Source organism: Ambystoma mexicanum, chromosome 1p (genome assembly GCF_040938575.1).
Source record: "Ambystoma mexicanum isolate Mex_15411 chromosome 1p, UKY_AmexF1_1, whole genome shotgun sequence".
NCBI lineage: Eukaryota > Metazoa > Chordata > Amphibia > Caudata > Ambystomatidae > Ambystoma > Ambystoma mexicanum.
The window spans coordinates 804,361,832-804,377,764 of NC_090921.1; the positions used below are offsets into that span (position 1 = coordinate 804,361,832).

Here is a 15,933-nt window from a genome sequence, read left to right on the forward strand (position 1 = left end):
TGAACTAACTCTCTCTTCGTTAAAATCAACTACGGACTGTAACAGTGTCTTGCTGCATCGGAAGTGCATACAGAAAGATGCCCCATATGCTTATCAGTTGATAGGCGAAGAAATCCGACTTGGTAGCTGTCAAATGCTCGCTCGATGGGAAACCAAAGTCTTGACCATCTTGGACTCAGTCGCCTGCAACACAGAAGAACTAATCACCAATCCAGTCAGAGTTACCAAAAAAATCAAAGAACTGGACTGGATCGACACCAACGAACTTGCTACCAAGTACAAACTTACTAGCCACCTTCCTCCCTTCTCCAGGAAACTAGACTCTATTCAACCGTACTTGAAATTATTTCCAAACAGATCAGCACGAAATTACTTTTTAAAAATCAGATTGAATCTCCTGGAAACCAATGAAATTCTGGCGATCAGACAATTATCTCCGACCAGCTGCTGCCGTTTCTGTAATTCTGCCGCGGCCAAGGAAACTATACGCCACCTCCTTTTGAACTGTCCTGCGACGACAGATATTCGCCGCACATACCTGAAGGACATCTTCACAAATGTTACCCTTCGAGACGAAGAATCGTGCTGGAACAAACTGCTGGACGGTGATAAATCGGCATGGCAGTTAGCCACAATAAACATCATGAAACACATCCTTGACGTGCTCCTCCCGACGCAGATCTAATGCAATGTTCCACCGATACCTTTGGATCAATTCTTCTTTTTCTTCTTTTAGAACTTGGTTCATCCTTCAGGACACGCAGGACAGTGCGAGATGTTCTACTAGCACTTCGAAATTTTGTTAAAAAATCTATAATGATTATATACAAAAAAAAAAAAGATATTAATAACATCAATTTAGAAACTTGTGAGTCTTTGCCAGCAGCTCACCGAACTATTAGCACTTGCATGCATCTGGAGCTTGAATGACCTTGATCAGAATAATTGTATATCTACAGTACAAGCCCCAACAACTATTCACATTATATTGTGTTTTCTATGCCATCCCAAGGAAGTGACTTGTGTTGTGATACATGTGTCAATGCCTTGATTGTATTGCTGTAAGAATTGGCTCCTGAATGTCACACAAGAAATACACCAAATGTAACAAAATAATTACAAAAAATGATAAAACAGCAATGTGTAAAATGGCAGTTGTGGTGATAAGTACACTATAGAATCATATCTGCCAGGATAGATCCACGCACAAAGGTGGGGAGGTCACCCTTATTGTCAAAGAAAACTTAAAAGCTAGACAAATCAAGTCCTCCACCTCTGTTAATTTTGATGCTCTATCTGTGAAAATCTCCTTCTCTCCTAATGACACTGTGACACTATACCTAGTCTATTGTCCTCCAAGTCCCCTTCTGGACTTCCAAGCCAACCTAATACACATCCTAAGCAATAATCTCCAAACTAGTACCAGAGCTATGCTCTTAGGAGATTTCAATCTAGGCTTTAATGACGCAAAAGGCAAAAAAAAAAGAAAAGCCTTTGCCAAATCCCTCTGAGATTTGGGCTTTATTCAAAAAGTTGACAACCCCACCCACAGCAAAGGACACATACTCGACTGGCGTGTTGATCATAACTGTGGCCTCGACATCAGTTCCAACAGCCCTCACCCCTGGACGGACCACCATCTTCTGCATTTCCACATACCTTCCAGAACAGTAGCCCAACACAGCCCCTCAATGCCTGCCGCTATGGCAAGATAAAAAAAAAATATCACCAAAGACAGAATTCTCCGCCTCCTGGAAGCATCAGTCTTAACAGTACCACCAACTAGCAATCCCACAGAACTAGTTGAGCTCTATAACACCATTCTTAAAAAAGCAGTAGATGCTATCGCTCCACTAGAGAAAAAAGTACAAACACATTAAACATACCAACTCCTGGTAAAGTCAGGACCTACTAGACCTTTAAGCACTCAAGAGGCAAGCCCTTACCAAATGGCAATCTAACCGCTCAGCCTCCTCTAAGGAGTCATACCTAACAATTGCCAAGGATTACAAAAACGCCATTGCCATAGCAAAAGCAGTTTCCTATAACCTCAGAATCGGCAAAGCAAAATCCCAGTCCAAGGAACAGTTTGCCATCTTTAATGAGCTAGTCATCCCTCCCACATCTACACAGCAGACTGTGAAGGACGAGAAATGGTGTAATGACATCCAACACACCTTGTTGGACAAAATCAACCTACTCCAGGAGAAAATTAAGGTGAACTTCAACAACCTGCCTAGGGTAGTGCCACCAACACACACTGGCTCTAAACCAGACCAGAGTGTTACACCCACCACAGAACCACAGATACCCTTTGCCTTCAGAGAAGTTACCATACCCAAGGTCATCAGTATTATTAAGCATATAAAACTGTCAATATGCAAGGGTGACATTTGCCCAGCAAACATAATCAAAGAATGTGCTGAATCACTAGCACCCTTCATCGCGGCCTTTATTAATGCTTCATTCACCACCGGCACTGTACCCTCCTCCCTTAAGGAAGCATGGGTCCGGCCGCTGCTAAAAAAGCCCACACTGGACCCAGACCTACCAAACAACTACAGACCCATCACCACAGTGCCTTTCCTAATGAAAATTCTAGATAAGGCTGAATACTTACACATCCAGTCCTATCTAGAAATGAACAACATCTTGGGGAAAAGGCAATCTGGCTTTCGCCCTCGACATGGTACTAAGTCAGCTTTGCTAGACTTAAAAAATCAGCTACTAGAGAACATGGACAAGGGCAAGTCGGCACTTCTCCTGCTCCTCGACCTGTCGGCCGCATTCGACTTGGTGGACCACAAGATCTTAGAGAAATACCTCACAGACACTGCACACTTCTCCCACAAAGCCACCAAGTGGATAACCTCATTCTTGGAAGGCCGTGCCATGAGAGTCTTCACAGACCAGGCATCAGCTGATCCATCTCCCATTGGCTGTGGAGTCCCAGAGGGTTTGTGTACATCCTCTTCACGCTGCCACTATTCAATGACCTAGTAGAACTCGGCATAATGTTCACAAATTATGCCGATGATACACAGATTCTTCTCCCACTATCTGGTGACTATGAACAGGACCTTAAAACACTACAAAAAACCTATGCAATCAACCAGGCCTGGATGGCGGCTAAAGGCCTCAATGGGGACCGAAATCCTATTGGTAGGCCCCAAAGAGACCCTGAACAAACTAGACAAATATTGTAATTTCAGCATCGAGAACACTGTGATCACAATCTCTGCAGCAGTAAAAACATTGGGAGTATACCTTGACTCCTCACTGTCCATGGACAGACAAGTCAGCTACATCTCAACATCAGCAGCACTCACAACGAAAATCATGAATGCCGTCAAACCTCACTGCCTCAATATTGCCAGAGCCACCATAGGCGCAAAGCTGGACTATTGCAATGTCCTCCTCCTAGGCACGTCCTCAAAAAACATCAACACATTACAAGTCATGCAAAATAATGCTCTCAGAGCTGCCCTTAGCATCCCTAGGAGAGAGCACATCTCCCAAGTGAGGAAAGACGCCCATTGGCTTCCGATCAGAGAACGTATACTGTTCAAAACGCTCACCATTAATCACAGATGTCTGTCTCAATCTGCTCCCCCTTACCTAGCAGAACGTATACGTCAAGTTCAATCCCACAGACCTGTTTGTGACCTATACTCACACCAACTCACAGTCCTTGCATTCAAAAGAGTCAAAGCGAGGGGATTCAGCTTTGAAGTCCTAGCACCTACAGCATGGAACTCACTACCAATTAACCTGAGAAAGGAATCCTCTCTTATGGCTTTCAGAAAAGCACTGTAAACCAATCTGTTCAAGTAAACTGCTCTTCTGCTATTGCTGAATATCATGAAACATGCATAATGTCTGAGTTGTATTCATGTAAAACTGTATCTAAGAATACTATCATACCAACTGCACTTAAGTGAATATTCTGTAACTGCGCCACAATGCCTCAGGGCTGCTGTGCGCATTATAAATGCAAATAAATAAATAAATACATAAATAAATAAATAACATCCCAAGACCTCTTGCCACAGAGGTTGTGATGTATGTTGAATACAAGTGCTAACCTCTTGGATGGCAATGACGCCAGTGCAGGTATTATTAAATGTTTTGTAGTTCCCTCTGGTTGATGTGTTTTTATGAAGCAAATCATAATACAGTTTTAAAATGTTGTAGAATTATAAAAGACAGGTGATTTTATTACCCAATCGAATGGTATTCACTGTAGCGATGTAGGAAGGATACTAGTCTGAGGGGCAAGAGGGGAATCAATCTAGTGACCTGTAGAACACAAAGAGACCCAAACAGTAGGGGATTAGGTCAGTGTGATATGTTAGCAGCTTTTGCATTACCAAATACTTGCTTAAAAAAAATGCATATGACATTTCATGAGAGCATAAAAAAGTACCCTCTCATTATTCGTGAAAGAGATTTCATTTGATCTTCTGACTTGAGACAGACATGTTGACACATGCAAGGATTTAAAAGGCTTCAGAAAAAATGAAACAGGTTTTTAAAATGGACTAGATTTGTATTAAAAAATTCTAACTACATAGACGAATGGATATTAAAGAGAGACAAGGCCTATCTACTCTGGCCAATCTGCTGCCATCGACTTTGCTTAGTCTCCAGATTTGCCTTTGAGCTTACACTATGGCAACTCCCATCTGTATCATGCCTTCTGACGCATTGATCTAGCCTTCATTGGCAAATGAAGGGCTGCTAGCAGCATCAAAGCAATGCTGGACAGGAAATGTGCAAACTATACCAGTGCATCAACACTGCACAGCAGCATTTTGACGCTCATTTTCATGATGCCTTTGCACATAATATATGCAAGTATAAAAACATGTTCATGTTGTCTGTGCCTATACATGTCCATAGAGGCTGCACCAATATAACAGGAACACCATATAAGAACATACTCCTTTTGGCTTAACCAGTACCAAATGCAATGGCACAGTAAGAAAATATGTCCAAACTAAACCCACCAATGCGGGCCAGTACCATGAAAGAACACTCATCATACTGTCTTCATCCTTGAGGCCCAGCAAAAAATGCCATTCCACACAAAGAAACCTATCCAGGCTGGGCCGACCAATTTGGGCCAATACCGCATAGGAGCACTCTTTGATGCACAGTAAGCATTGCCATGCAACTGTGAAGATTTGTCTAGACTGGACCCAACAATCTGCGCCAGTACCAAATATGAAGTCTCATTGTGCTGCCTTCACCCCTAAGGCCCAGTACAAAATGCCATATATAGCAGTAAAGATGTATGCCCAGGCTGTACTGTGTGCAAGTACCACATAGGAACACTCATGCTGCCTTCACGGGAATCTCACATCTTATCCATCCTCTAGTTTCTCCTCAGCCCACTTCACAGCTATTCGTAGGCTCTGCCGAGCATCATTGATCTCCTGCTGCCCTCATCTTCCCAGCCATAGACCTCCTCTTGCCCTTATGCCTAGTCGGCATCTTCAGGAACTCTGTGTGTCATCCCCCACTGCTCTCGTCTGTCTCTCTTCCTGCCTTTCTTTCTCCCATGGTGCCACCTTATCACATCTTCATGAAGATGGATAACAGGCTTGTGCAGATTCAATGGTTTAGAGGGCTTGATGAGCATTCACCCCATTCGACACCCAGCCAGCTATATGGATATGTACAGTGGGTAACAATTAAATTATAAGAGCCTTACTGTAGATCATTTACCATTTTACAAAATGCAATCCCATTCTGTCCAAGCGGCCAGGAAAAAAGCACCAGGAGGTTAATTTCCTAGCTCACACCTGCCTGTCAATCTCCGAATCACCAGGTGGAAAGACGGAGCTTTGTTATCAACCTGTGATGTAGGCCACTGAGTGCCCACTGATGGCATGAGTAGGGTTTCCTGGACCCAACCATCACATGCCGAAGGAATTGGGGTGACCCACTGGTGCCCATCACAAACACTGTCCAAACCTCGAACAGCAAAAGTTTGCACACTTTGTAATATAGATTTGATATACAGAGTTGGCAGAGCTACAGAGCTTCAGAGCTCGGACATATTTGCTTGGGGAAGGGCGCATTTTAAATTGGACCAGTGTTCTTGAGTCATGTTTGTAGTACAGTGCCAGGTGCAGGTCCAGGTGCAACAATGGTTAATTGACAATGAACCATACACTTTGTGAAGTCGTTTTTATGCACTTATTTCTATCAACATAGAATGGGAAAGGACCCTCACTGTTATGCAGTAATTTGAGAGTTATGGTGAGCTAATTTGGGAATTCACACCTCACTAACTCCAAAGACTGTGCTCTTTGTTTAAGTTTTGGCTAGTAGGTGGTACTGAAATCGCTACCTATAAAGCTGAAACTATTGTCATTAAAATAAGAGCTTTAACATAAGAGCTTGAAATAGGCACTTTCAATCTAGGTTTGTAATGCTTTTCAATACAGGTGACACATGAGGGTGGATTTATGTAGTTTGGCTATATGTCCCACTCATTTAACGCTCATTGCTAAGTGAAATCTATTGGATTTTCCTCCCATTCTCACCCATGTTCCCTCCAATCACACAATTTCTACTGTGTGGTGAATTAGTCAGCCATTTTTACTTCCAAAATGGCGGTCACCATCTGTTAATGTTATTTAAAAGTAATTTGACTTGATTGATGTTTTAAAATATATTTATTGCAGCACTCAAGTTATGATACACATTTTACAGTATTTTTTTATTAAGAATTAAGAATAAACAAGTTAGTGTAATCGTGTTTTGGTTTAAAATGGCACTGAAAATGTACATCTAATGACTTGTGGGGGATTGGTTAGTGTTTTTAATGTAAGGAGCACCTGATTGGCTGTGAAGTGTGTGCTTGTTTTTCTAAGTAAGCCATTTTGTTTCCTGCATTTTCCAGTCCCAGCCACGGGAGCGCGTTTATTTGCCAGATGGAGCCGGGTGGTGGAAATGTTTATAAAGTTTAGGAAGCCTGAGACAAAAAGCTGAAAAGGTAGCTCAGTAGGTTCAGTGACGTTAGTAGAGATCTCACATGTTTAGAAATGCCTATAAATAGTATTCCCCTTTTGCAATGTCTTTTGAAATATTTTGTAAGGTGTAGCTTACAATTATTAATAATTTTTTAACAACTAAGGCAAGTCATCTTTCCCAAATGCTCCATGGCGATCTAACTTGCCAGCACCTTCACCACCCAACACCTCCCAATTATGGCCACCAAGCATCTCACTAGCAGCTCACCCCAATACCCTCTTACCACCCAAAGTCACCCAATATCTCAACCACATATCCCCACCACCTATGGTAGCCGGTTGAAGAAAAAAAACACTAGCCACAAACTTAAAAATAGGACTACACTCCCAATATACCCCCTCACAATCCCCATGTCACTGTGGAACCCCACAGTAAATAATGACAATTTCCACCACTGGTCCTGGATTCAAGCAGTGCTGATTTGGCTGTGAATGTGAGAATTACTTACTTGTGATCTTCATTACTCCTAGTCATGTTCTTCCTCGTCACAGTACTTATCATTGAGGCCCCGTCTCCAGTAGAAGGACCCTTCTTCCATCTTTTTTGTTTTTCCGCCTCTATCCGTCATCACGTACATTATTGTGCCCGCCCATTAGCCTGTAGTTCCATACTTCATAATCATATGGACCCAGACATCTCCACTGGGCCGTATGCAGTGGATTATAAGTACTGTAACGAGCAAGAACAGGACTAGAGGCAATGAAGAGTATGGTGGTTGTGATGGTTGTCATGTGGGTGTGGTTTGATGAGGAGATAATGTGGTGGTGATATTGATGTAATGTCTGATGTGGTTGTGATGTGGGATGAGAAATCAAGGGGTTCCCCTTAAAATGTGTCCTCAAGGGACAATCAGGCAGCTTAGGCAAAGGCAGTTGACCTAATTATTCTCTCACTTAATCTCCCAGGGCACATATTACACAGCCCAGGGGGCCTTCCAGACACTTCCATGGATACGTGATTGAGCACAATGCATGACCATCTTAAAATGCATGCTGTTTGGGGCTCCCTTGGCTAAAGAGGGGAAACCCCATCTGAGGAGCCTGTGGGGTGCATATATTATAATGGAGATATGTGAAACCTCCACTGAAGGAATCGTAAGACCGTGAACAAAAGCCAGCGTGTGTTGCAGCAGATGTCAACGGTACACAGGGCCCTCCTCTGCTGAGAACCAAGTCGGGGAGAGAAGTGTGCCACTGTGGTACCGGCCTTGACTCCAGAGACAAGAAAAGCCAAGTGGTTCATCACAGCCATTGAGTCGAGGGGAGAGCCAATAAGAAACCAAACTGTGTTGAACAAAAGTAACCAACTGCTAGTTGATAAAAGCACAAAGAACTGTTAATGCGAGAGGGGAAAACGAGCTACAGAGGTGTAAGGCACCACGTGGGTGCTCACTCGGAAAACGCTGGGCGATTACCCTCTGGTTGAAACTACCGTTAACAGAAAGCCTTGGGAAACGCGAGAAAGGTGTCAAAGTGGTCATGATATGATATGGCATTTATAATGCACCTATACACAAGTGTTTCAAGGCGCGACGAGTCAAGGGAGGGGGAACCTAGGGAAGACAAACAGCGATCCTACTAGGCCAGGTGTCATTCAGATTGGGCAAGTGCATGGGAAGGGGGAAAGTGTGGGGGGGTCTAGTAAATCCTCATACACCAGTCTAGTAAAATCCTCTGTACAGTTGAAAGTCTTTGATCGGCAGATGATTGTGAAGCTAAGGAAAGTGAATCCTGCATCATAAGAACTGTTCAAGGAATTGTGTGATTGATAAAGTTGGCAAGAGTGAACCCGACAGAGGGATGTCCACAGTGAACTGTTTAAAAACACATTAATATTCATGAATATCACAGAAGAGATTGTGTTGAAAGCCGTAGTGAACCCAACAGAGGGAGGTTAACATTAGAGAAGGGTCTGAGCCCGGAAGAGGGGGGATTCAGGGGTGAAAAGGCATCACCCAATGTGCAAACAGTAAGGAACTTTTGTTTATTATGTTCGGAAAATATCAGGTCCTCGTAGGCAAGAGACTTTTGTAGAAAAAAGAGACTTAACCACCGAAGGCCCTGATACCTGAGAGCAGAACTGTAGTCTCGTGCTGGGGAAGCTCGAGCGTGTGCTTTGCTCCAGATTCCCGCTTTGTGCCGTGCTCAAAACGTGGGGAAGGGAGACCCCGATTACTGCATCCTGACTTATTATTTGTGAACATGTCTTTCTTTACTGTGAATCCTATCCCACACTCTGTTTGTATTTAGCGTAAGGATTGGCAATAGGTTTTTCTTAGTATAGGCCCTTTTATTTGACAAGATGCCAATATGACTGCCTTATTATTTGATGGTCGTAGCTTGCTATCATCTTAGATTTAGGTTTAGATCAGGCGATTTTCCAACCCACATATACAGTTTAATAAACACCCTTGAACTGTGATCACTTATGTCTGTCTTTACTATTGCCACCATGAGTTCCTTACAGTAGGTAGACAGGGCAGTATGAATGTGAATTGGGGAATATGACAAAGTTCATTAGCCTATTATCATTCATATAAAGCGAGCTTGACTTTTTATGTCCAGTGAAAACATTTCACATAACTTGTACTGAAGTAATAGAATTGTTGGCAGCAGTGACAGAATAGCGCTATGTATTTTTAGTTTGCTTATATATCCTATTTTCTTATAGAACTCTGGTTGGACATGCTTCTATTTTGGATTCATTGAAGTAATCCTGTTCCAGTTGCTTATCTTACCAGCTCACATTCTTGGGAGGATAGCTCAGTGGCAATGTGCTCGCCTGAGAAGCAAGACGACACGGAGCAACACAGGTTTCATTCCCGGGTCCGCGCTTAGAAACCTCTGGGTATTAAGCGCGTTATAAATAACCTATCATATCATATCATATTATTGCTTTCTGGGAGAGTACAGACTGGCAGGAGCAGCCTTATTCACCTATATGATTGGGATCAGTGCTATCATTATTCACCTATATGATTGGGATCACTGCTAGCATTATTCACCTATATTAATGGGATCACTGCGAGCCGTATTCACCTATATGATTGGGATCACTGCTGGCCTTATTCATCTATATGATTGGGATCACTGCTTGTTTTGTAGTAGTGTGCGGGCTCAGTAATCATTTTAGACAGTACTCTTTGCTGTACTCCTGTAGGCCAGTCGTTATTACGTCATAGGCACCAATGTAAAATAAGTGGACTGATTACTGTATAACAAATGTTAAGGTTGGATAATTGTGACTTAGTTCATGATTGGCTCCATGGCAGGCTCTACTATTATGTGTCTTGAGTCACGTGGTTTGGCAAGGGTGTATGAGCTAATTAAAATGATTATTTTTGACTACAGAATGTACTTAGCGGCGCATTCCCCTACATATGTGTTAGTCACTTATTTCTGTGGCATGTATGCTTTTTAAGTGTGATTCCTGTTCAATGGTTTAACACTTTTACATTGGGTGTTGCAATTTAAATGAACATATCCATATTAAGCTTTTTACATGCAATTAAAAAGAATGCCAAAAAGGTATGCTCAGCAAAGCATTAAAAAATCATTCAGCACAAGTGCAACTAAGCAAAAGCTGAATGACAATCAGTATTAGTCCGCAAATCATCCTAAAAAACTCTGATGCTCTGAATAATCAGTAAGCCATCCCCAAATCATCAAGAACAAACATGTTTCATGGCGATGCTCTTGAAGTAATCAGTAGGTCATCCCAGAATCATCCCCAAATCATCAGGTACAAACATGTTTTTGCTCTTCAACTAATCAGCAGGTCATCCCAGAATCATCTGGGGCAAACCTGTTGATGCTCTTGAAGTCATCGGCAGGTCATCCCAGAATCATCCCCAAATCATCATGGTTATGTTCTTGATGTAATCGGCAAGTCATCCTAAAATCATCAGGAACAAAGAGTTTTCTAAAATAGGGATGATGTTGGCTATCATCAGCAAGTCATCCTAAACTCATCCCCAAATCATCATGGTTATGCTCTTGATGTAATCAGCAAGTCATCCTAAAATAATCAGGAACAAAGAGTTTTCTAAAATAGGGATGATGTTGCATCATCAGCAAGTCATCCTAAGCTCATCCCCAAATCATCACCCACCATTCTGAGAGATTTGCTGATGACTTTAACAGCCTGATGACTTCTGATGATGTGGGAATGACTTCTAATGTAGTTCGCTGATCATCGGATGACTCCAGGATGGTCTCTTAAGTCATCCTTTTAGACCTGGGTAGTCTGGGAGAGAAGAGGATTCCTACCCGGAACACCTCTGTGAGGGCTTCTGGATCGTGTCAGGGCTTTGTGGCCTGTACAATATTTATCTGCCAGAGCAGCCGGCGTTCAGCGAGTGTCTCTTTGGAGGAAAGATTCCGCGGCCTGCTTTCAACTACTTGCCACACGTGGGGTAGCCGACTGGGTCCAGTAATGGGGGTCTGTGCCTGCACAGTCAGGTTACCCCTGTCACAGTTCTGTCCCCTGCTCACCCCGGCTTGTTCACCTGTGATCAGGGAGGGACGTTGTTCTGGCAAGGCACAGGGAGTCAGTAGAAGGCAAGCCCTGGAAGAAAGTCAGCGCCTTTCTGGGAGCATATTGGTACATGCCAAGAAACCTTCTGGGCATCAGTGCCCTGTCCGGGAACCTTGCTGCACATCTCTGCCTGCAGAGCCAATCTCGGACCACAGGAGCTTAAGAGCTGCCACGTGGATATAGGTTCCCAGCAAAGCCCGGCCCTCCACTGTGCCGGGAGTGGTTACTGCCAGTGAATCTGGTCCTCCAGAAGTAAGGTCAGCGCCGGCATCCGAAGAACAGCTCACCGCAGCTCTGCACTTCCCGCATGGTAAGTAACCTCCATTTCTCACGTAATCTTTGATCCTTTAAGAGTATCATGCATACGAGAAACGGTTCATGTGTTTCACCTGCGTGCTCACTTGCCTCTAAGGTGCCCTGGTCTCCTTCAGAAAGCCTTTACATGCTGACCCCAGGGTTCTTGGCACGCTTACAGTCAGTGCTGCTGTGGCCAGCTTTCGGCCAGTCCAAGCCGCTCCGCGAGGCTCCTTAAACTGCCCCTTGCTGAATGGCGTTCTTGAAAACAGGAAGGCCGGCTCCCTAAGCAGGTTAGCTTTCGGAGGGAATGTTGCACGCATTCTATATTTAGCACAGTGCACTGCGAATTGCCAGACGATAGGAACCAGGTCTGAAATTAAGAATGCCATCAAGCAATGTATCAGTTATATGTTATCAGTGGCACGTGGGGAGCTTGTCAAGATGGGCAAGCACTCTGTGTTTCTGCGGGTGTTCGACTCCAGAAGCACACTGTTTTCCTGTAAGACACTTGGATGCCACATTCCGAAAGCAAACTGTGCTTGTTAAGCTTTTTGGATTCTCGAGGCACACTGTACAATATACACAGCATGACTGATTTCGAAGCTGAATGCTGCGTATTGAGAAAGAATATACTCACACAGCATGTGTGTTTTGTGGCTGATTCCGAAAGTTTACCACATGCTGGGCCTAATTCACAGAAGCGTTTTATAATGACAAACCCCCATTGGAAAACACTCCGCGAATAAGGGCCTCTGTGTTCGGAATGCCAGATTCCGAAGACAAATTGCTCAGGATGCCACATCCTGAAGGTACACTGCATGTGATAAGTAGGCTAGATCGCACAAGCATACCTACTATATGTGTTGACTATGCCACATCCCAAAATCACGCTGTGTGTGTGTTGACCATTCAATATATTCCCACATCACACCGTATGTGTTCAGGATGTCACATCTCCAAGGCATACTTTATGTTCTCAGGTTGCAACATCCCAAAGACATTTAGTATTTGTGAAACAGCTCCAAAGTGATTCTGTGTGTGCACAGGATGCCAGATCCCAAGTCATACGGTATGTGCTCAGCATGCCACATACTGAAGGTACACTGCATGTGATGAGCAGGCCAGATCGTGCAGGCATACTGTTTGTGTAGACCATGCAAGATCCAAAATTCACACTGTGTGCGTGTTGACCTTGCAAGATCTTCAAATCGTACTCTATGGGCCTCATTACACGGAAGGCGGTAGCCATGCCGCTATTTGCGGCATGGCTACCCCCATTCCGTGTACCGGGTCCGGGTTCCCTGAATGGGGAAATATCAGGCCATTCTGACCTTGGAGGGCCCGTTATTTCCCCATTCAGGGAACCCAGACCCTGTGCATCCTTATTCCCGTTCGAGCCCCCATAGGGCTCAATGGGAATGGGGATGATGCTAACAACGGGCCCGTTAATAACGGGCCCGTTGTTAGCATGCTGGCCTGCTCACGGGACCCGCTAAGCTAAGGCCACCTGGTAAAACCAAGCGTCCTTAGCGGGTCCCGCGAGAAGACCTCATAATAGGGCAGTAGGGGTTAATGGCTCCAGCACCTTTAACGGCGCCGTTAACCCCTTACCGCCCACCTCCTAATAAAGCCCTATATGTTCAGAAGGAATCATATCAAAATGTTTTTGTTGGACCCCCCCCTGCACCACATATAAATGTGTGGGGGATATAGGATATAATATTAATAAGGGGGGTGCTGTGGGGGGTCTCCCTCCTTATATATATGTGGTGTAAAGTTTTTTTTTAAAAAAGTCAGCATTTTCCGCTGTCGCAATTGTGAGGGTCGCAATAATCACATAGATCCACATCTCAAAGGCATACTTTATGTGCTCAGGGTTACACACTCCAAAGCATTCTATATGTGTTAAGCAACACAAATTCAAAAGCCAAACACGAGGCTAACACAGGTGGCCGTGCCGCCTGCCTGCACTTAAAAATGTCTAATGCCGATGGTCCTTAATCTATGTAAGTCCTCCCATGTATTGTCCCCAGTGACCGTTCCATTTACCCCCACAACCTGCTCAGAAAGTGACCCGAATTCACCCCATTGTAAGAAGTTCACTGCTTCTCGTCAAATCGGATTTCTTATCTATTCTACGTTCTTTTGTGATCAAAGGAACATTGTACCTTCCTCTATATAGATAAATAAATATGTGTTTAGGATGGCATATTCCAAGTGTGTACTGGATGAGTTGATCATGGCAGATCCAAAGGCATACTACTGTACGTGCTTCGATGCCACATTCCAACAGCACACTGTACCAGTTGATCTTGCCAGAACTGCATATAATACTGTACGTGCTTAGGATGCCAAAGGTATACTGTTTGTGCTCAGGATGTCACATGCTATACAGTATGTGTTGAGGGTACATACTCTGTGTGCTCAGCATGCCACATTCTTAAGTTTGCTAGATCGAGGTTCAAGCCATAATGTGTTCGGGATGACCGATTTTAAACGATAGTGCACGTGTAGAACATGACAAATTCTAAAGTGTGCTGTATTTCAAAACCATATCTTCATGATGCTACATTCCGAAAGCATACTTTACGTGTTGTGCAGTTTAGATCCCAAAGGCAGGTTTGGGCCCAGCATGCCAGATTTTTCAAGTGTAACAGATTCCAGAGCCATACTCTGTCTTCAGTATGCCAGATACCACAGAGATACAGTATACGTCGAAAATGAACAGTACTTATTTTTGCTATATTCCTAAGGCATACCGTGTGTTTAGGATTCCAGATGTCAAAATGTTTATATGTGCCCAACATACCAGATTCCTATGGAACAAAGTTATTGTTCAGAAAGCCTCATACTGAAGGCATTCCGTGCCTGCCAAATGTGCCGGATTAACAATGTAAGCTGTATCCATTGAGTTTACCCTATTCCGAAGGCACACTGTCCGTTTTCCGGATGCAGATTTCTAAAGGTCCACTGTATGTGGTAAGCATACCCAATTTTCAAGGACATACGTGTGTGGGTGACATGGTAAGTTCTCTAGGCATACTGTATGTTTTCATTATGTCAGATTCTCAAGACATACTGTATGGGCCTCATTACAAGTAGGGCGCAAAGGGATACCGGGCACCGGTAATGACACCGGTGCCGGTAATCCCTTTGCGCCCTACTACGAGTTCCCTTTGCGGGTCCTTCCTTAACGCCTGCTCTTAGCAGGCGTTAAGGAAGGACCCGCAAAGGGACACCGGGGTCAATAACGGTACCGTAACTTACGGTACCGTTATTGCCGCCTTCCCCCGTCCCATTGAGCCCTATGGGGGCTCAAATGGGAATGGGGAATGGCCCTGGTGAATGGGGAATTACCGGTCCCTCCGACCTCAGAATGGACCGGTAAGTACTCCGTTCACCAGGCCGGAGTCGGAACAATTTTGGAGGCAGCCATGCCGCAAATAGAGGCGTGGTTACCTCCAAAGTCGGAATGAGGCCCTATGTCTTCAATTTGCCAGATTCCAAAGACTCAGGCACTCATTATCAGTTTGCTGTTAAGCAGTGCCTGGAAAATGCCTAATACTTATTCACAAGCCAAAACTCTTGGTTTTTCCAATGCTTGTTTTTCTGTATGTGTCTGCAGAATTTGACATTTTGTATCACAAAATCCCCTTCCACTTCCAAGGGTTTTGGCTAGGGCGCGAGGATGTTTCTCTGAACCAAAGGTTCTTGCCGCCAATAACTTTTAGAACAGACTTTCTGGCAGTGAGTACATTCTCCAGACAGCCCCCTTTCCACGTCTGCCATATCTCAGGAACATGTGGCGTAAAGTGGTAAATGTATCTGGAGAGCGTGAGAGAGCATGTGAGAAAGTGAAATGGGACCCTAGTGTGGGAGCATGGAAGGGCACCATGTTGTGATGCTTCTTAAATGTGTTTCTATGACTTCTAATATTTTGTGGTTACTTTCATGCTTTTTCACCAGCCTTGATGCATGTGTCTCCTATTTCTACTGTCAGGTTTGTTTGCACATCAAGTTTGCTGACTTCTCCCCTCACTAATACACAAATATTCT

At 44.0% G+C, this 15,933-nt stretch overlaps 1 protein-coding gene across 1 annotated transcript in view; it reads left to right on the plus strand.

Moving 5' to 3' along the window:
• LOC138565087 (uncharacterized) overlaps positions 1–15,933 on the plus strand; it is a 110,780-nt gene that overhangs the window by 19,640 nt on the left and 75,207 nt on the right. The gene's annotated exons all lie outside the window — the stretch shown is intronic.